The sequence below is a fragment of the Biomphalaria glabrata genome, chromosome 13 (assembly GCF_947242115.1).
Source record: "Biomphalaria glabrata chromosome 13, xgBioGlab47.1, whole genome shotgun sequence".
In the NCBI taxonomy this organism is placed as follows: domain Eukaryota; kingdom Metazoa; phylum Mollusca; class Gastropoda; family Planorbidae; genus Biomphalaria; species Biomphalaria glabrata.
Genome location: NC_074723.1, coordinates 23,965,980 through 23,987,544, shown reverse-complemented (window position 1 = coordinate 23,987,544; position 21,565 = coordinate 23,965,980). Strand labels below are relative to the sequence as shown.

The window sequence follows — 21,565 nt, the reverse complement described above, 5'->3', positions numbered from 1 at the left end:
CTCTGAATGGGGGTTTAAACTCAGAACCCCTTTTGGCAACGCTCATAGCATTTTGAATGCGTAATTTGCTTTTTTTTCTTCCACTGAAGATGTACTTTTTAGCCTCAACCCCCCCCCCTGGCGGTGGGTTTAAACTCAAAACCACTTTGGCTATGCTCATAGATTTTAGAGTGAGTAATTTGCTTTTATTTATATTGAAGATGTACTTTTAGCCTCAAACTCCACTGGAGGGGAGTTTAAACTCAAAACCCCTTAGACTACACTCATAACATTTTGAGTTTATAATTTGCTTTGTTTTTATTATTAAAGAGGTATTTTTTTCCTTCAAACCAGGCTGAGTCAAAACCCATAACATTTTGAGTGCGTAGTTAGCTTTTTTTTTTATATTGAAGAGGGGGTTTATCGTAAATTTTAGAGGGGGGGGGGGGGTAAAATCAAAATCTTCCTTAACTGTGCTCTTGGAATTAGGGGATATTCGTTTGCATTTTTTTGTGTTTTGTTTTATAGAAGAGAGGGAGTTAACTGCCAAAAAAAAAAAAGGTAGGGGGTTTAAAACTCAAAACTCCTGGTAGGGTTTTTTTAACTGGAACCCTCTGGTAGGGGTTTTAAACTCGAACCCCCCTGGTAGGGGTTTTTAAACTCAAAACCCCTTTGGTTGTGCTGGGGCAAGTTATGGTTTAGTATTAAAATCTCACCTAAAATAAACAAAATCAAAGCAAAAAATCAGTCACTAAATTCCGATCCCCCCCCCCCCTTAGTCTGCGACTAAGGGCAGTACAGCTACAATTTAAGATTATGGGGGGGGGGGGGGTATAGGTCGAGTGTAACTTGATCAAGAAAAGAAAACTGCTCCTCTCTTACACTAAATTTGTTGAACAATGTGTGGTTGGAGGTGGATAGAAATTCCACCTTTCACCTCCCCATCTCTTTTCATCAATCCACTAGTATTACATTCTGTCACGGAGTCCTAGCCAGTTTTTCTCTCCTACCGTACCGTAATACTGTACCGGTGGCTATATTCTCCCTTTCTTCATCTGTACCTTTCAGCACGTGCCGACACGTACGATCGTAGTTTTCACGGCAGAACCAGATATTGAAGATCTAATAGTGAAAGTCATTTAGAATGCACACAAGCTTTTTACTATAAGCAATAAAGACTAAATATAAAATATGTAATAAAAGTAATAACATAGATCTACAAAATACAAATAGAAAAAAAGTTATAGTAATCTAGTGTTGAACGGTTGAACCTTGAAAACCAAAAATGGCGTATATATATCCAATGGCAAAGAGTGGTAGATCTAGATGTAGATCTAGTAGGAAAACGGTTTTTAGATTTTTTTTGTCCACAAAATGTGAGCAGGTCAGGGTGGCACTACTGAGTGAGGCCTTTTTGTGTTATCTGCTGCACAACATTTTTACATTTATTTTTACAGTAGGCAGGTGTTAGCTCTACTGGGTGGGCCCAATCTGTGCACCTCGGTCTGCGACCAAGGGGCTAGAGTCGCCTAAGCAACCAGACAGCACAATTAAACTAAACTAAACTAAACTAGCTAACTAAAAATAAAATAACAAACTGAAACTTAATTTATAAAACAAAATATATATACTTTATTTGCATGAAACCAAAACAACAGTAATAAAAATATATGTGAGTACGAAAATAGAAATACACATGAACAAACAATAGAAAAACAATAAGGGGATCATTAAGGCTGGCTAAAAGGGGGTGACGCTACCCAAGTCTACGGAACTTCCGGTTCCATCAGAGGTAATCATGGCTAATTAACTAGCCAGTGATGCCACTACACTAATCAGTCTACATCTAGACTATAGCAATAGATGTAAGAACTATTAATATAAATACAAACTAAACAAAGTAAAAATAAAAACATTTTCCAAATTACAGGCGGTCCCAGCTGAAATCACACTACACACAATTAACTTTACACAGGCACTACTGTCAGCACTGCCACTGATCAAGACAAAAGAGAGCTCAACGTGGTTCCGGAGCTAGCTATAACTGGTCAGCGCGAACATATCGGACTACTGATTTCACTAATTTGTACCTAGCCGTACGCTACAATAAAATCTAGCAAATTACTAAAGACACGGACTACACAACATTATACACCAAATTAAACAGCATTAAAAAGAAAATCTTAAAATTTAATTTGACTAAAATACAAAAAGGAAGATGAAAAGTTATTTCTATTCTAAACTCATAGGGGGGCTCTATACCAATACCGTTTACAGACCTGCACCTCAACTGAAATAAAAAAAATAACAACCAATCCAACGCTAATGTCAAAGTAAAAAATAAGCAGAACTAACCAGGGAAAAAAATAGGAAAGAACATCCACAGCTTTAAGGCTAGTTAACTATTTTAAAAACTACTTTTCCTCTACGAGTAAAACACAAATAACAGAAAAAGACTAAAACTAGCAGAAAGTTATAAATAGCGGAAACTACAAAATACTCAGCACTGAACTATATAAACTAAAAAGACACTAAATTACAAACATCATAGCCCTGGCCTATATAAATTACAAATTAAAATAAAGATAAAAATAGATAAAAAATTAGATCTAGGAGCGCCAGCTCACAAAAATATTATTTTTTTTTATATTTGTATTGATTGCTAAGTAAAGTAAGTTCTGTAATACTAACTTTTTCATTTACAAAAAAAAAAAAATAATGATGCTATAATTAATGGTAGTTTATTTAATTCGGACATTACATAAATTCGGACATTTGCTGTTTTTGTAGTCATTAAATAATTATTTAAATATTTATTATAAAACTAGCGCCCTGTATTGTGCTTGTCCATTTTCCAATGATTCTGACCCAATTTCCTTCCATTTAGCTGTCTTTTTATGTAAGAAAAAAGAATTTCAAATAATTCAAATATGTGTAAGTGAGGTTGTTGATTTTTCCTGTTACCCAGATGACTTTACCTCTTCCTAGGGTTAAGACTATATTTTTTGATTGGCTAAGTCTATATTCTATATTAATGAGCCCGGCAATATATTTTCTGTTTTTGAAGCTGATTTAGAGTAGAGTCACTATTGCGGAACAGTTTGCAGCTACTTTTATTTTTCAATTTTTTGCTCCGTAATGGTTAGACCTATGGAAAAACTAAAAGTATCTAGGCATTGCCCATCCATTTTCCGATAAAAATAGACGCATTGTTTAGTTTTTCAACAGATATTTAAATTTTACATTCAAATCGACTGAGATATTATATGGTCAGTCACAATTACGGAACAGGATTTTTTAAGAAGTCACAATTGCGGAACACGGTAAAAATGTCGGAACAACGCCTATATAAAGCATATATTTATTAGTCTTATATAATACTTGAACTCCTTATCCTTTACATTAATTTTATTTTATTAAAGCTTAAGACAACACATTGTCACTTTTTGATTCTTTACCTCTTTAATTTAATTGACGTCACACTACCCTGATTTTCCTTTCAAGATTTTATTTTCCACTATTCTTTAATTCTTTTTTGTTATATTAATAGGCCTATATGATATTATTTGATATTATGATTTGTCCTCTTTTTGCTGGACGTCTGGTAATCATAAATTGTATATTATATGTCATTTTATTATCTAAATGTTTTAAAATTTTGTATACTAATACAAACTCATATTTAAATTCCGATAATCTAAATCACTATGTAAATATTAAGCTAAATGCGCAGGTCAAATAAATGACATCTATAGTGTTCCACTATTGTGACTATCTTTAAAAAGGTAAAAACTGGGTAAACACCTCCCGATTTAAAAAAAATTAAATTACTGGTAGATGGCTATGAAATGAAGTTTTGCCACATTCATTTATAAACCGAAAAATATGTGTATCATGCAAGTGATGTGTCATTATCATTTTTAAAAAGTCTTAAGCCCTGTTCTCCTGGTACGTGAAAAATAATGGACGATTCCACACCTGTCAACTTTAACCTGGAGTCAAAATTTATTTTCTGCTGTGAAAGGAAAACCCTTATATTGGAAATGTAGAGAAATGGACCATTCGCAGTATAGTTACAGTAGTTTAGCAGTAGTTTAGCAGAAAATTTCAAAATAAAGTAGATTTTAACTAATTTCGACGAGCTGTTCCGCAAACATGCCTGCTCCGAAATAGTGACTCTACTATATATGATTCATAAGCCAAGTTGTTTGATTCCATACAAAAAAAAAATTAATAGGGTGTCCGAATTAAATTACGATTTTCTTACCAAAATTTATTTCGGACAGCCAGTTTTGGACATCAATGTTAATGATCTTTTATTATATTTGTTCGTTTGCTGTTTTTTTTTAAATAGAGAATAAATGGGCAAATGTTTGGAGTGAGCTTGGTACATTGAATGAAGTTAAATGCTTAGATCTAGACCTACTACACTGACCGTGACTGACGGTACTAGTAACTAGATACTATATAAGTAAGATAGATCTAGATTTATATAGAGAGAATATAGAGGAGTCAGTTAGGCAAGAATGGTTATCCTATAACCTGTACTATACTACAAAAGATCATCTGTATTAGAAATTTATTTAATTACAATGTAATTTACATCTAATCATGCAAATATAAAATAAGTCTAAAAGTCCGTGCAGAAGTCACTATCTCAGTGACCTAATTTTGAATAATTTTGATAGAATAGGAGGTGTGTTCCTGTTTTTATTTTTTGTGTTCGTATTTATGCATAGTTTGAAAACATCGTAATGATTTCATGTGAGGGGATATGCATGGAAGATCTTAAAATTTAGTTAATGTTAATATAGAATTAAAATCTGAGTTTATTCATGCCTAAATATAGAGACTGTCCGAAATAAATTATGGCATGGTGTCCGGAATCAAATAATGTGGGTCAAATTTGTCCGAATTAAATGAAAACACACGGCCCCTTTGACCTTAAATATAATAACAAATATAGGTTAGGGGTACAAATGTAAGTAGTCATCCTTATTCTCCTTAACTAAAGAAGATTTTGATACTTCATTTTCTTTTCTATGTCGAGCCATTGTAAAATAATGCGCTGTCAAAGTCAAACTTTCAAATTTGGGCCTATAGGTGTCCGAATAGCATAAGTACTCTATATATATGGCCTAATAAGTAATATATATAAATTGGACATAATTTAAAACAACAATTAATAAGAATATCTAATAGGTAATTTTTCATATTATTATTATCGCGTGAACTGCAGCGCCACATTATTGCGATAGAACACATAGATAGCTAAAGGAATTTTTTTTTTTAGGAAAAGTTTTTTTTCTTGATTTGATTAAGAGATTGACCCTTTACAAAACAATTAGATCAATTAGATATTCATTATAAGACATCAGTTAGGCTAGGTTCACATTTAACTTCACCTTCACGTACCCTTTGATCTGCTGGACCGCTGGGGCACCGCACAAGATCTGTCAACCTTCTTTCTCCATTCTTTTCTGTTATTTGTCTTTGATAGAATTTCATTCAGCTGTTCTTTCTGAAAATATTGAAACCTGCCTTTTAACCTGCTTGGGTGGACCACTTCGAGGGCCGATTTTGAGTCTATGTAACCTTGTTTAAAATAATATTTTAGTTTCTCATTTACTTTATTTCTTTATTTTCTGCTTTAATTATAGATGATACTAGCCTGACATTACGCCTGCCCTGCGGGTCCTAGTTTGTGTTTACTAATCTAGTAGATTGGATTTAGATGTATGTTAAACTTAGCTAATGATCCTTTTTCTCTTTCGCTACGAAAATAAAATTAGTTTTTGCAATACATTCATATCTATTAAAAATGAAAAGAGCGATAGATGAATAGTATATATTAAAGTACAATTAAAATGGGTTTACACGATTTGTTAAATGAATGATATTATAAGTAAGTCAGGACGTTATGAATTCGCAGATATATTGAATGAATTTATGTAAAAATGCTTTTATAATGTAGCCTTTTATGCATATTTATGGTCTGATTATGGAGCATATATATATATATATATATATATATATATATATATATATATATATATATATATATATATATATATATATATATATATATAATATATATAATTTATATGTATATAAAAAGTAAAGTTCCCCTTTCAGACCTTGTGGTCTATAAGGCAGATGATGTAAAGGTAATCTGTTTCTGTATATATATATATATATATATATATATATATAGGAGGCGCAGTGGCTGAGCAGTAAAGCACTCTCTTCTGAACCGAAGAATCCGGGTTGGAATCATGGTGAAGTCTGTGATTTTTAATTTTGGGATCTTTGGGCGCCTCTGAATCCACCCAGCTCTAATGGGTACCTGACATAAGTTGGGTAAAAGTAAAGGTGGTTTGACGTTGTGCTGGCCACATGATACCCTTGTTAAACGTAGGCCACAGAAACAGATTACCTTTACATCATCTGCCCTATAAACCACAATTCTGAAAGGGGAACTTTTCTTTTTATGTACATATAAAATTTATATTTATATTATTTATATATATATATATTTATATATATATGCTCCACAAATATGCATATAAAAGGCTACATTATAAAACACAATTATGCCATTATATTAGACAATACACATTCTTTACCGTTTCATTATCATCATCTGTATCTTGACCTACATCATAAGGGTGCTGTGACAATTTACATAACCATATCCCTTCACTCTTCCTGGTCAACAGCTTTCCTAAACAGGATTTCAACAGATGGGGAGCTTACAGAGATACCTTGCTGCTGCTTTATCGGAGTCTAATTCGATCCAAGCTAGACTACGGATCCATAATATATGGAGCAGCAAGGAAGTCGTACCTAAAAATACTGGAACCAATACAAAATGCTGCCCTGCGTCTCTGTCTCGGCGCGTTTCGTACATCACCTATCCCGAGTCTCCATTTGGAGGCTGGAGAACTTCCCATGGATATAAGAATGAAAAAGCTTGCAATGCAGTATATAATCAAGCTAAAATCCAACCCCACGAATCCTGCTTTCGACTCCATATTTAACCCCACAGAGGCAGAATTATACAATCGAAGGCCTAATGTCATACGGCCGTTGGGCCTTCGAATGAGAGAACCCATCCAAAAGTTAACCCCACCCATTGACCAAATCTCTAAAATAGAAACCACTCAGAATCCTCCTTGGCTAATGAATAAACCCAAATTAAATTTATCCCTCCTTAATTTCAAAAAAGAAAATACAGACCCAAGCATACTACAAGTCCACTTTAGGGAACTGCAGGAGAGCTATGGAGATTGTGGCACCATCTACACAGACGGATCCAAAATGGATGGAAAGGTCGCATGTGCCTGCTCCTTTTGGAACAAAACAATCTCCCGTAGACTCCCCGATGGCTGCTCCATCTTTACGGCCGAATAGCATGCAATATCGCTTGCACTTATGGCCGTTAAAGCATCAGAAAGGAGGAAATTTATAATCTGCTCCGACTCCAAATCTGCATTGCAAGCTTTGGGGCGGATGAAGACTGACATCCCATTGGTACATAAGAGCCTGAAGCTGTTGGACCATACAACAGCCGACCGTAGGGATGTCACCTTCATCTGGGTCCCCTCCCATGTTGGCATTGAGGGAAACGATGCGTAGACAGAGAAGCAAAGAGAGCCCTAAATCATGCGGTGTCAGGAACCCAAATTCCCTACTCGAACCTGAGACAAAGTATTGCCTCTACCACCTATCGAGAGTGGCAGAACCGATGGGAGGCTGAGACTCACAGTAAACTCAGACAGATTGTGGCGGATGTCAGGTGGCGGCCCACATCTAAGGGTCTGACAAGGCGTGGTAGCACGACCATGTCCAGACTTAGGATTGGCCACACCTACATCACGCACTCTTTTGTGCTGAAGAGAGAGGAGCCCCCACTTTGTGAGTACTGTGACTCTCGCCTCACCGTGGAACATATCCTCGTTGATTGCCCCAGATACCAGGATGTCAGGGAGAAATATTTCAGAGCCACTAATTTAAAAGCACTATTTGATAATTTCGACCCTGGGAGGGTACTGGGCTTTATCCGGGAGGTGGGGCTATCTACGAAGATCTGATTTATGAGTTTGTGGACATGTACTATTTACATTAGATTTTTACCAAATAATTAAATTTTTACTACCTTTACTATTTTAACTGTGAATAGACCTTGATTTTAATGATATGACTGTATAGAATCTGGCCCTTGTTGTTTAGAGAGAGAGTAGTCCTTAAGGGACTGCAGGCACGACATGGCCTAAATTGTGCCGATGTGCCTAAAATCAAAATCAAATCACAACAGATAAGCCAGTCCATTCTTTCATGTAGTTAAGCTAGATTAAGTTTGGATGACTCTTTCTTCATGCTCCCTCCACTATTCCTTTATGAAAGACTGAGTTGCTTCTTGAAATAGGACCAGCTCAGCTTTTTACAGTATTAAGTTCTTTTTTGTCAGTGTTGACTAGTAGAAGTACCAACTCAATTGTTTTCTTTTCCTGGTATTTTATACCATGTTTAGAAATTTAAAAAAAAATAATTTTTAATCACCTATAAACCATAAATGGTTTTCTTAATTTAAATCTTATTTGTCTGCATCAACAAAAATTCAATTTCAGCATCAATTATAAAGTGAATCAATCAATTGTATTGTTTTCAATTTGCCTTAAATGTTTACCAACTTTGCAACCATACATTCTTTTGTGGGTGTTTGAAAAGATAAAGGATATTTGATGAATCAAATTGAAGTTATTCTTTTTTTTTAAATGTTTGAGTCATACTTTTTTTTAAATCAATTAATTTACTCTTCCTCTTTCTTTATTTTTCCCACTTATATAGTGTTACAAATGACCAGTGACAGGAAGAGGTTAACGTGTGACCCTGGCGAGATAACACAGGACCGAGTGTTCTCTGGAATCTATGCGTGTAAACAAAGACAGGATGTGATGTGCCCTCACGTATTGTTCCAGAGGACGAACAGATCTAAGAAGGGGGCAGTGTTACGATAGAACAGTGACAGAGGTCACTCGTAGTGACCTCAGCGAGATGACACTGCAGCAGGTGTTCTCTGGAATCAACATGTATAAACAACAACAGGATGTGATGTTTCCTCTTGTGTTGTTCCAGAGGATACTAGCAGTGTTTGTGCAACTTTGGAGAAGCAATTAGGGACTCTATATAAGCCAGAGAGTTAATGTAAAAAGTCAGTCGTGAGTGAGTCGTTACAGTCAATACAGGCGATGTAAGACGTGTGCAGCTCTAGTGGAAGAGAAATGTGTACGACTTGATGCAAGTTAACTAGGGTAGAGTTAACTGGAGTGGACTACTGTTGTTAGATTCTATACAGCGAACTACAGTGGACTTGAGCCGTTACAGTCGATACAGTCAATGTAAGACGTGTGCGGCTCTGATTCAGTAGACTTGAGTACGACTTGGTTCAGCTTTGGGAGACCTGGAGCGACACTGGTAAGTGTGTCGTTGGTCTGTTCTGTGGAATACGGCTCGAGGCAAGTTGAGAAGAGATGAATTGCAACGAAGTATAGCTAATTGTAAACTGACAGATATTGCACAGTCTTCTACGCTACATGTTACAGTAACAAATTGTTAGAGTTAATAGTCAATAAAGTTATATGAAGCTGAAAGTTTAGTCGTCAAGTTCTTTACAGTGTTTTTATTTGTGTGCCTACTAGTACATTTAGCCAGAAGATTCAGAAATACGTAACAATATGGTAAGGTCATTGATAAGTTCTAATTAGAAACTAATCAATCACATTATGCGTGTATTGTAATATTATACTGTTTGTCTTATATTTCAGATGCTGCCTACTCTCTGTTTAATAAGAAATCCCAGCTGTTTTCTCTAAGCAGTAATAATGCACTGCTATATAGTTTATACAAGAGGTAAGAAGATACACTCTTAGAAGTGTTTGGTCTTGCTTTTTTTTCTTAATATGAAACTCTATGGAAGAATGTATTTCTGTCATCACTCAAATTTGAATTCTTTTTTTAAGAAACTAATTGTTAGCATTTTTTTTTAATCATGTGTTACATTACTAGACTTTTAAAATAACGCATGTTTATAAACAGTTTGCTATTAGTTTGATATAATTATGTACATTTACATATGAACCTATGTAATTTACACTAGAGGTGTGCAACAATTTGATGGAACATCATTATTTAATATGATAACCAAAAATTACATTATCGCCATTAAAATTTTAAGACTTTATTTCTGTTGCCCTGTAGAACTTTTCAAAATTAACTTTAAGTCTGACTCTTTGTCAGTTTATAAAACTAAAAAACTCTAGGATTCTTGTTTTGCCAGAACAGAATTTCAGAGACTTTTTTTTCAGAGCTCATTCATGTCATCTGTACATATTCTAAACTTTTCATATGATTGAATTTTGTAATGATACTGTCCACCAGGGGACACCCACTCCAGTCTTTCATGTCTCAGGTAGGTTGTCAGGCGAGGCAACAGGTTTTCATAAGACTGTTTATTGAAATATCATTATGATTATAGATGACATTGTTCTTTTATTTGTACCAAGACTATTTTGTTTGTGTAGTCTCATTGATACAATGTCTTCTTTAGGCTTCTGTTATTACAAGTATGAAAAAGGAGGATAGTGGGACCAAAATCACCCTCAGACAGCAGCTTTTTGCCTTACCTGAAAAGGTACATGATGTGGTCCCAGAGACATACAAGAACATTAAGACCAAACTCCCCATTGTCCAGCGGAGCTTGTCCCTTTACCTGGCCAATAAAGACACAGAAGCCATCTTGTTTAGACCTATCTAAGTAAGCAACAATCATTTGTTTTATCATTTAAAATAGGTAAGAAAACTAAGAGGTAATGCATTTCAGATTTTTTTGAGTTGGTCAACTTTCTCTGTAATTTTCTATTCAGTATTTCCCCAAATTAGACCTATTACATTTATTTGTGTCCCCAATGTATTGAACCAGGTGAATGTCCAACAGACTTTCCAGAAATTCCATGACCTTATTACTCAGGAGTACTCAGAGGAAGATATACTTATCATTGCTTGTCCTAGCACAGAGCAGGTAAGATGGGGAATGTGTAGCTTTATAGGGAGTGACATAATCATTTTCAATTTTTGAAAATAGAAATATTGAATCAATGGAGATTTCCATACATTGGGGGGAAAACCTATAAAAAGCCAGTCTTTTGGTGTATCTGGTGTACAAAGTCAAGGAAGTGTGGATAAACTATGTTTTTAATGAGTTCAATGTTCATTATGGTGCACATTTGAGCACTGCAAAATCAAAGGTTTTTAAGCTCTTCTCTTTATGACTTTTATTTAGTTGGTCATTTTGAAGTTCAATTTAGTGTCCTTGGCAGTATTTAGTTTATTGTGAAAATCTCCAATATTGAACATTGTTGCCCAAATATTCTTCCAAAGAGCAAAAACGTGATCCCTTGGTTCTGATGTCAAATGCTTTACACTAGTTATTCATAGGGTAGCAATAATCAGGAGTTAAAATATAAAATTTCTTCATCCAATAAGCATTACTTTGTTACCATCCTAGGTGAATCTTCTAGTATCATCAAGGATGTCATCCACACCAAAGAGATAATTCACCTAGAGAAGTGTGGCATTTGTCATGACGACATATTCTGATGTCCATATGAAGGGCCTGGTTAAGGTGTTCAAGAAGTACAAGGTATTAGCTTACACATGGCAATGATTCTGAGGTCATCACTTGAGGCAACATATGTATTCTGATACACTACTGCTATTACTGCCTTGCAATCTATTCACTATTTGCTATAGGTTACTGAAAAAAATGAAATTTGTCTTCTTAGACATAGACAGTATAGTTTTGTCAGATGATACATTTAAATTGTGATAAAATATGTGATACTAATGTTTGTATATATCATATATCTGCATTGCCAGGGGAAATAATAATTTGCCATTTTATTCAACAAAATTAAAAAATTACACTTCAAATGACTTTCATATTTGGTCTTATTCTTCAACCAAATCAAATATTAATGTAAAATTTTTAAAAAATATATCTAGGTCTCTAATAAGTTATTGTCTTTGTTAGGTTCTTTTCTTGCTTGGCTCATTTGGGGGTTACTTAATTTATTAATAAATACTAAATAAACTCCAAGACCAGTTATCCATGAAAAATAATAACTTTAATATCCAATAAAGCACACAATGACAGCAACCTCTCTCAGAAAATATTAACTATACAAACAAATTAAGTACACAAACACCAGTCCAGGAAACAACTGTCCAACCTTCCTGGACTGGGAACAGGGCCCCTACTGACTATCGCACTCTCTCACACATGCAAGGAAAACTAAAACATTTAGTTCATAACTCGTGCAGACTTCACATTCATAACCTGGGAGTACATAAACAAAGGGATAAACTAGCATACCAAAATATCAACAAAGTAATATATTCACTCTCACCATACCTGCCCCTGACAGTCTTTGATTGGGATGCTTAAGGATGAATGCAGTATTTCATGTGTATGTAATGAAAATATACATAATCTCCCCTGATTTGTCATGTGAACTGGCTTCTATTTCGCTATTGTTGCTCTTCTATCATTTCTTTTTGTTTTACATGTTTCAGATGTTCCATCAGATTTTGAAGATAATTACATCATAGCCCAAACCTTCTGTGGGTAGCGTCCAAAGCCTGTGACCATCAAGGCCCTGAGCACATACCACACAACCAGGCAGCCATCACCAGTATTTAAATAGACCTTATTGTGTAGGTGGCTGCACCACAATGCCAGTGTAGTTATAGCATCATAATAATTGACACTTCACAAGCTGTATATCCCTTGCCTAGTTCACACCAGACAATACATTCTAGTAAATACAATGCTTAAAGTTGTATGTACATAGTCTTTAAAGAATTATTTTGTTTAATTTTATATGCTGAATTAGAATATATCGGAAGTTTTCTTAGTGTGTTTGTATTTTGAATATTTCTTATATTTTGATAAATGGGCCTAAATTAAATTGTTAAAGGATTTTTGCTGAATTTTTTTTTATTATAAAAATTATTATTTATTTTTGTTGTTACAAAAATGTCCTTTGTAAGTAATTAGACAAACAGTAATATGAATAAGGTGTATTAAAGGTGTTTATACTGGTGTGCAATTTATTATTTCTATATTTGCCCAGATTTTATTTATTATTTGTAAGATTGAAACTAAACACAAAATAATTTTGTAATAAAGAAAACATCTATAGGGTATTTGTTATGTTTTAAATATATTCAGTGGAGCAAATGATTTTTTGGCCAAAGTATTCAGTGAATGGTTTGTTGGAGGTGAAGCAAAGACATTTTTTTTTTTTTTATTTGAAGTGAAAGGTTATGACAAATTTGCATAGAACTGATATTCATCTGTCTGTAGGCTTAGGATGGGACATTTTGCTAACCATCAATGACCTTGTGATGATACTGTGCAACCTTTTCTTACAATGGTGAGGGGGTCATCAAGCAGTAGCTTTGGAGGCCTCTTGTCTCTTTTTGACTTTCACTGTCCCATTCTGAATTGAAAGTTCAGGTAGATCATTGCAATTCTTTTTTCCCAGTAAACTTTTGTTATAATTAAATACAAATTTATCTAACCATTCAAATGAGGATTATGGACTAGGTTTTGATTTTTTAATTTCTAAATGTTACCCTTTGTTTGTAAGCAGTCACAATTTATTTTCTGTGACTCTTTTTCCTTCACATTCAAGGGGAAATGAACAAACAAGATGCTGGCTTTTTTTTTCTTCAGCTTATCCAAACTAAAGGCATCTATATAATAATATTGTAAATTATATCAAATTATTAATTATTTTTTTTGTTCATTTGTAAGTCAGGAGGTTTGTATGTTGACTAAGAATAATGATAATAATTTTTGTTACAATGTCATCCACAAAGTGTTACAAGAAGATGGAGAGTGTGATGCTGTTTTTTTTTTTATCTAATACAATTCTATGATCTGATAATTGACTCTTACCAAGGATTTTTAAATATTATTATTTCAGCATTTCTCAAGCTCTCCTACTGCTGCTTTTTCATCCCATATCCCCCTGGATGTCTTGATGGGACATCACTTATACAACTTAACACCATCTGTCTCTGTCCATAGCTCTATTCAATGAGTCTCTATGCCATCTCTTTTTATGCCATCTTACCCTCTTCTTCTAAGCACTGTTTACCATTGCAGGAATTTCTTTTCCTCTAAAATTCTTGTTTATGCTTGATTTGTGCTTAACTTCTTAAAGCTTTTTTAACTTAATTTATTTTGGGTATTTAAAATGTTTCTATTCCTAGTTGTGTGAGTGTCTCTGTGTAAGTGTAAAAAAAAAATGAAATGCTTGAGTTCTGCATGTTTACTTCATTAGTATCATTTCATATGCCATCACTGGAATGTATAGTCTGGTTTATCTGAATGATTTATGTTTTATTGAAAAAAATATATTTATTATGTTAACAATGTTGGATTATACAAAATACAATATTGAGGGACACTACACTGTTGTGGGGTTTTAAACCAAAAAATCTATGGTGTTTTTTTGTAACAAATTCAAAACCCCATTAGCTACGCTCATAGAATTTGGTGAGTGTAGTTTGCTTTAGAATAATATTGAAGAGGGGGTTTTCAACCTCAAAACTCTCTGTAGGGGGATTTTAAAACTCCAAAACATCTGGAGTGGTTTGAAAGTAAAAAAAAAAAGCTATCTGAAGGAGGAGATTTAAACTCAAAATTCCCCTTTGTCTTGGCTAAGCTCAAAGAATTTAGAGTGTGTAATTTACATTTTTTTTTTACATTGAAGAGGTATTTTATAGCATCAAACCACGATGAAGGAGGGTTTAAACTCAAACCCTCTTTGGCTACGCTCATGGCATTTTGAGTGTGTAATTTGCTTTCATTTTTTTTTTAATAGAAAGGTATTTTTTCTCTTCAAACCCCGCTGAAGGGGGGGTTTAAACTTAAAACCCCTTTGGTTACTCTCAAAGATTTTTGAGTGTGTAATTTGCTTTTTTTAAATTGAAGTTTTATTTTTTTAACTTCAAACCCCACTGGAGGGGGGTTTAACTTTAAAAATCCTTTGGTTACGCTCAAAGATTTTTGAGTGTGTAATTTGCTTTTTTTATATTGAAGAGGTATTTTTTTAACTTCAAACTCCACTTGGGGGGGGGGGGTAATTTAAAACCATTTGGTTACGTTCAAAGATTTTTGAGTGTGTAATTTGCTTTTTTTATATTGAAGAGGTATTTTTTCAACTTCAAACCCCGCTGAAGGGGGATTTAAACTTAAAACCCCTTTGGTTACTCTCAGAGATTTTTGAGTGTGTATTTTGCTTTTTTTTATATTGATGAGGTATTTTTTTTAGCTTTAAACCCAACTGGGTTTGGGGGGGGGGGGGTAATTTAAAACCTCTTTAGTTACGCTCAAAGATTTTTGAGTGTGTAATTAGCTTTTTATAAATTGAAGAGGTATTTTTTTTAACTTCAAACCCCACTGGAGGGGGGTTTAACTTTAAAAACCCTTTTTTTTTATATTGAAGAGGTATTTTTTAGCTTTAAACCCCCGCTGAAGGGGGGTTTCAACTCAAAACCCCTTTGGCTTCGCTCATAGCATTTTCAGTGTGTAATTTGCTTTTTTATATTGAAGAGGGGTTTTATAGTAAATTTCAGAGGGGGGTTTAAAATCAAAATCTTCCTTAGCTATGCTCTTGGAATTTGGGGATTGTCGTTTGCATTATTTTTTATTTGTTTTGTTTTATAGAAGAGGGGAATTTAACTGCAAAACCCCCTGGTAGGGGTTTTAAACTCAAAACCCCCTTGGCTGCGCTGCGGCAAGTGATGGTTTAGTATTAAAATCTCACCTAAAATAAACAAAATCAAAGCAAAAAATCAGTCACTAAAGTCCGTCCATGAGGCCTACCCATTATTAGACCATGAATAGACCATCTCACAAAATCCCGTTTTTTGTTTTCAAATTTAGGCCTACTGAATACATCTGAATCTATAGTTAATTCAACTTTTCAATTTCCAGAGTTCTAAAATATGAATATCTCTGACTTAATAACACTTTCATTTCATCTTAAATAAATGTGAACGCTTCTAGACATTCTTGTCGTTATGTACCGACCTGTTCATCAAGCTGATTCAAATTCCATCTCTTCTTATGTTATCTGTCTGTCACATCTCACATGGATGTGTGGCTTAGTGGTTAAAACGTTGGTCTCTCAATCAAACGACTATCTAAGGGGGCTCAAGTACGAATTAAATTAAAACAAATTTTAAAAAATATTCTCAATCAAATCATCAATCATTTAGAAGGACGCCACCGGTGCGTCTAAACGGGCTTGTGTGAGGGTTAGGGTTAGAATGGTAGGCTATTAGAAATGGTGCATACTTGCAAAGTTTGGCGTAGTTCTAAAATAAAATAATACTACTAAAATAATAAAGTGATAGATCAATGTATACATGTGCAGATGCGTGATGTTAGTTGGCGCGTACAGGTGCTGCGCATACATGTGCGGATGTGCGTCGGGGGTTAGGTGTGGTGCGTAGATGTGCAAATGTGCGTCAGGGTTTAGGTGTGGAGCGTACATGTGCAAATGTGCGTCAGGGGTTAATTGTGGTACGTGTTGAGGGTTAGGCTAGTGCGCACCATGGACGTTGTCTTATCCCTCATGCCCTTTTAGATTTTTCCTGTTAGGGTAAGGAATAAATTTTTTTTTTCGTTTAGGAGGGCGCCACCGGTAAAAGTTTGATAAACATTTAAAATATCTTTTTACGTTTTGCTATGAGGCTCTTGCAGATATATTGACCCTTGAAGAAGAGTGGGCCAACTTCAAAGATACCACTATTGGGTGCGCGGAAGAAGTTATCGGAAGGAGGCGAGGTTCATACAAGGAACGGTGGATACAAGACAGAACATGGACATTGATAGATGAGAGGAAAGAGGCCAAACGTAGACGAGATCAGAAAAATGAAACACAGGATCGCAGCCTAGCGGAAGAAGCCTATAGGGAAGCAGATCTGAAAGTAAAGAGAAGCTGTCGGCGAGATAAACGGGACTGGATTGAGCAGAAGGGACAAGAGACACAAGCAGCTGCAAGCAGAAATGACACAAAAACCCTCCAACGTATTGTCCGAGATCTCACTGGAGCAAAGAGTGGACATGGGGCACCGATAAAAGACAAGCAAGGCAAAACTTTGTTAACGAAAGAAGAACAGGATGCAAGATGGGTAGAGCACTTTAAAGAGACCAACTGTCGCCAGACCTAACTTACATATTCAAGGACCCCTCTCCAGACAATGATCTCAAGGTCAAGACAGACCCAATAACTGCTGAGGAGGTTAACACGACCATTGCAGTGTTAAAGAATAACAAAGCACCAGGGCTAGACATGATATCAGCAGAAATGCTAAAATATGGGGGACAGTGCATTGTTAACAGAATGACTGATCTCTTAAATCTCTGTTGGCGAACTTCAAAAGTCCCAGAGGACTGGCAAAAGGGAGTGATTGTAAAGCTTCCAAAAAAGGGCAACTTGGCAGACTGCAACAACTGGAGGGGCATTACTCTCCTCTCTGTCCCGGGCAAAGTTTTTAGCACTGTTTTGTTGAGACGGCTTCAACAGTCTGTAGATGAAAGGCTCAGAGAAGAACAAGCAGGTTTCCGAAGAGGCAGATCATGTACAGAGCAGATTTTCGTTCTACGAAATATCATAGAACAAAGTCTTGAGTACCAACAACGGCTAACGATCAGTTTTGTGGACTTCAAAAAAGCGTTTGATAGTGTCCACCGAGAATCACTATGGAAAATAGTTAGAGAATACGGTAGCCCAGAAAAAATTGTCCAGATCCTACGACACCTTTACAGTCAGTCTAGTTGCTGCATTAAAACAGAAGAGGGAACAACAGAGTTTTTTACAATCGAGACAGGTGTGAGACAGGGGTGCATCTTATCTCCCTTCCTTTTCCTCCTAGCCATCGACTACATAAGGAGGAGAGCAATGAACCAGACTGCCTTGGTATTCCATGGCATGAACAACTCCGATTGACGGACTTGGACTTTGCTGATGATGTTGCACTACTCGGGGCTACAAATAAATGCATTCAAGAAATGACGGAGAGCCTAGACAGAGAGGCACCCAAAATTGGCCTCCGCATAAACTTGGATAAGACTAAAATTATGCGAGTGGGATATAAGGCAAAGGGTGTCCCCGTCAGACTTGGCGAGTCAAAGCTTGAAGAGCTGGACAAGTTCACGTACCTTGGCAGCATCATAACAAATGATGGAGATGCTTACCATGATGTAGCGTGCCGAATAGGAAAGGCTGGGAGCATTTTCCAAAGGCTGCAGCCTATTTGGACTAGCCAAGCCATTGGACTCGAGACAAAAATACACCTTCTCAACACAATCGTCATTCCAACTGCTACATATGCATGTGAGACGTGGAGGTCATCTGTCAAAATTGAGAAAAGACTAAATGTGACTCAACAGAGATGGCTGAGACGGACTTTGGGAGTCAGTTACACAGATCGAGTCTCAAACAAGGAAATCCTATGCCGAACTGGGAGTCGAACACTTAGTGAGGTTGTGACTGAGCGTCGCATGAGGTTTGCGGAACATGTTCTACGTCAAAATGAATTACGCACACCAAGAGTTGCGATAACATGGAAGCCAAAACGAGGAAAGCGCAAACAGGAACGTCCTCGTATTACTTGGCGACACACCTTCATGGAGGACCTCAGAACATTGGAAATCAGGTGGGAGGAGGCTTCAGACATTGCCAGTGACAGATCTTTATGGAGACAGCATTGCCGCCCAATGCGCCGAACGTAAGTCTAAGTCTACCGAATAGCCTACCGGAAAGCATGGCAAGTGGTCTACCACCCAAAAAAGTTTTGGAACCACAGGTCCGTGTAAATAAATTCTAGCTTTTTTTTTATAGCACTACTTTTATGCTTATAGCATGCTCAGAACGCTATGATCTAATCTCATTTGTGGACCAGTGGGGGAAGGGGGAATCTGGGAGAAGGTTTTCCGAGCTGTCTTTGAGTGCTTAGTAAACACAACTCTGATCGAGTGGGGTGTCGAAACTCGAGCCCCCTTTATGGGTAGCCAATCCAAGTTCAATCGTACTTAGCCTCTCGACCACTTGGAAATCACTGGTCTAAAGTGTAGAACCTTATCGCTATTACAGACAGTCATTTCTAGTTAAAAGAAATAAATATACCGGTATCTATCTATTTGTTGTTGTTAAGTATTGTTGCTTATTTTGACCTTGTCTCCAAAATTGGAAGAAGAAATGATAATTCAATATTGCGTTATTAAAATTGACAAGTTAAGCATTAAAATTTAGATGGAAAAAGAAAACAAACAATAATCGATTTTGAAAAAGTGTTGAGCTATTCCAAGTATATATTAAGGAAAAATTGGGTAAATTGTCAATTTTTTTTAGCGCCCCATAGTGGGAGAATTAGTGATAGATAAGTCAGTCAATCAGCTACTAAGTTCAATTTCTTGTTACATCACAGATTCTCCCAATAAATCAGTCACAGAACCAGACATTCTCATTGATTGCCAAAAACTAGCAAATCAAAAAAAAGTGAGTCTATTTGGGAAGTACCATATCACATAAAATGCCAACCAGATGACGAGGTAGACTTCCGTATTGCACGGGCACGTGCCAGTTCTGCTTTTGGTGAACAAGTGTGGCAATGGAGAGGACCCAGTTTATCAACAAAATTGTAAGTCTACAGTGCTGTAGTCCTCCCTTCAATCTTATAGGCTTCAAAATCTTATACCGTATAGTCCCGCCACACCAAAAATCTAAATTCCTTCAACCTAGGCAGTCTTAAGAAAAATTCATCAGGTGAACTGGTTTGACCACATATCACCTTCACCTATCCCATAGTCTGTTGGATCGTTGGGGCACCACACAAGATCTGTCAACCGTCTTTTCCCATTCCTCTCTATCCTTTGCCTTGGATAGAATTTCATTGACAGGCCTGTCCATTCTGTGATGTGGTCTTGCCATCGCTTTCTCTGTTTTCCTCTTCTTCTTCTTCTTCCTGGTACTGTTCCCTGAAGTTCAACGAATACATATGAATATTAACAATGTAATAATAATAGCATTAATAAATCTCCGTATCCTGTGGTATAAAGTCATTAGTCGAACTAACAATACAACAGCATGTCTCTTCTTTTTGAATCGATGGAGATATGGTTGCAGTTGTTGATAGTTTGTTGTTCATAGTTTCTGATATTCTTTCTGAAAATATTGAAACCTACCTTTTTATCTACCTGAGCGGACCATTTAGGGGGCCGATTTTGAGCTTGTGCAAAACAATTTCGAAAAGTGTTGATCTATTCCAAGGAAAAATTGGGTAAATTGTCAATTTCTTTGTAACTTTTTTTTTTTAAGATTTAGGTATAAATTGATTTATAGTCCCAAAGTTATTTATAGGCTACAATAGAAACATCGGCCAACATGCCAGACGAGAGCGACATAGGCCTAATATAAAAAAAATATATTATAATCTAATATAAGATAATAATCGGCAACATACCTGAAAGTGGGCCACATGATATAAAGATTTGCTAAAATATCAATAAGTAGTTTTTTAATGTAGATATGTAACTAATGATAGATATGTAACTGTGATTTTAACAAAAAATTGGACAGCCTCCCCCCACTCGAAGTGTTAGGAGTGGGGGGGAGGGCGACATTGAAGCACTCGTAATGTAAGAATTGTTAAAATATAAATAATATTATATATTATTAACAAAAGTAAAGAATGTGTATACAAATTCTGTGATTTCTCTTCTAAATCCCCCCCCCCCCCCCAAGGATCCGCTAGTGGGCTAAATGGGTAGTAAAACAAGACTCCTGATGGAGTGTCTAAAAGAGTCCGAGAACATTCCCATTGCACAGTGCGGCGTTATAATGAGTGCTTTCACGAAAATGTCTAAATTCAGGCGCCATTCGAAATTCCTCAAGGGACCGTTTTATCAATGGGGAATCCAGCACGATTAGCTTGGTAAACTTTAGGAAAATGGTGGGGTTCCCGGTGAGTTCGGCCTCGTATTCTAGTCAGAAGTGTCCGATACGTTGGAAATGGCTGTGATAAAATGGACATTAGCTTGGATCTTTTCCTGACAGGGCACATTTCACCTAGACTTAAATGCCTAGATTTTCAAGTGTTTCAGCTCAACTCTATTGACAGTAAAACGGTGCCGATGCAGTCTGCAATCAGTGGAAAATCCAAATGCAAATTAATTGGTTGGAGGGGGGAGGGACTGACTGTTCTACTGAAAATGCTAGGACCAAAAAGTGTGTGGTGGGGGAGGAGGTGCGTTTCAATGCTATTTAGACAAATAAAGTATGCCCAGCGGGGGGGGGGGCGTTATATAATGCTGTCAGTCCGAGAATGGACATTTCTTTTTTATTAGGACGGGACTACACCTCACGAGTCAAAGAAGCGAGTGCGAAGAGTCTAAATTAGTGGGTATTGGTTCGTTTGATTGAAGGATTTACAGACATAGAAAATG

At 36.0% G+C, this 21,565-nt stretch overlaps 1 long non-coding RNA gene across 8 annotated transcripts; it reads left to right on the top strand.

Annotated features, from left to right (window-relative positions):
• Positions 1-2,805: 2,805 nt before the first annotated feature.
• Positions 2,806-14,514, top strand: LOC106079220 (uncharacterized). Of its 8 annotated transcripts, none has more exons than XR_008774353.1 (8): positions 4,810-5,181; positions 8,830-9,719; positions 9,807-9,891; positions 10,347-10,450; positions 10,589-10,795; positions 10,961-11,059; positions 11,546-11,680; positions 12,613-14,514. It is a non-coding gene; the product is annotated as an uncharacterized LOC106079220 (long non-coding RNA). The 8 variants fall into 8 exon arrangements; XR_008774358.1 differs by having other exon boundaries at positions 4,811-5,181; positions 8,830-9,456; XR_008774354.1 differs by lacking the exons at positions 4,810-5,181; positions 10,347-10,450 and adding an exon at positions 2,806-2,913.
• The last annotated feature ends 7,051 nt before the right edge of the window (positions 14,515-21,565 follow it).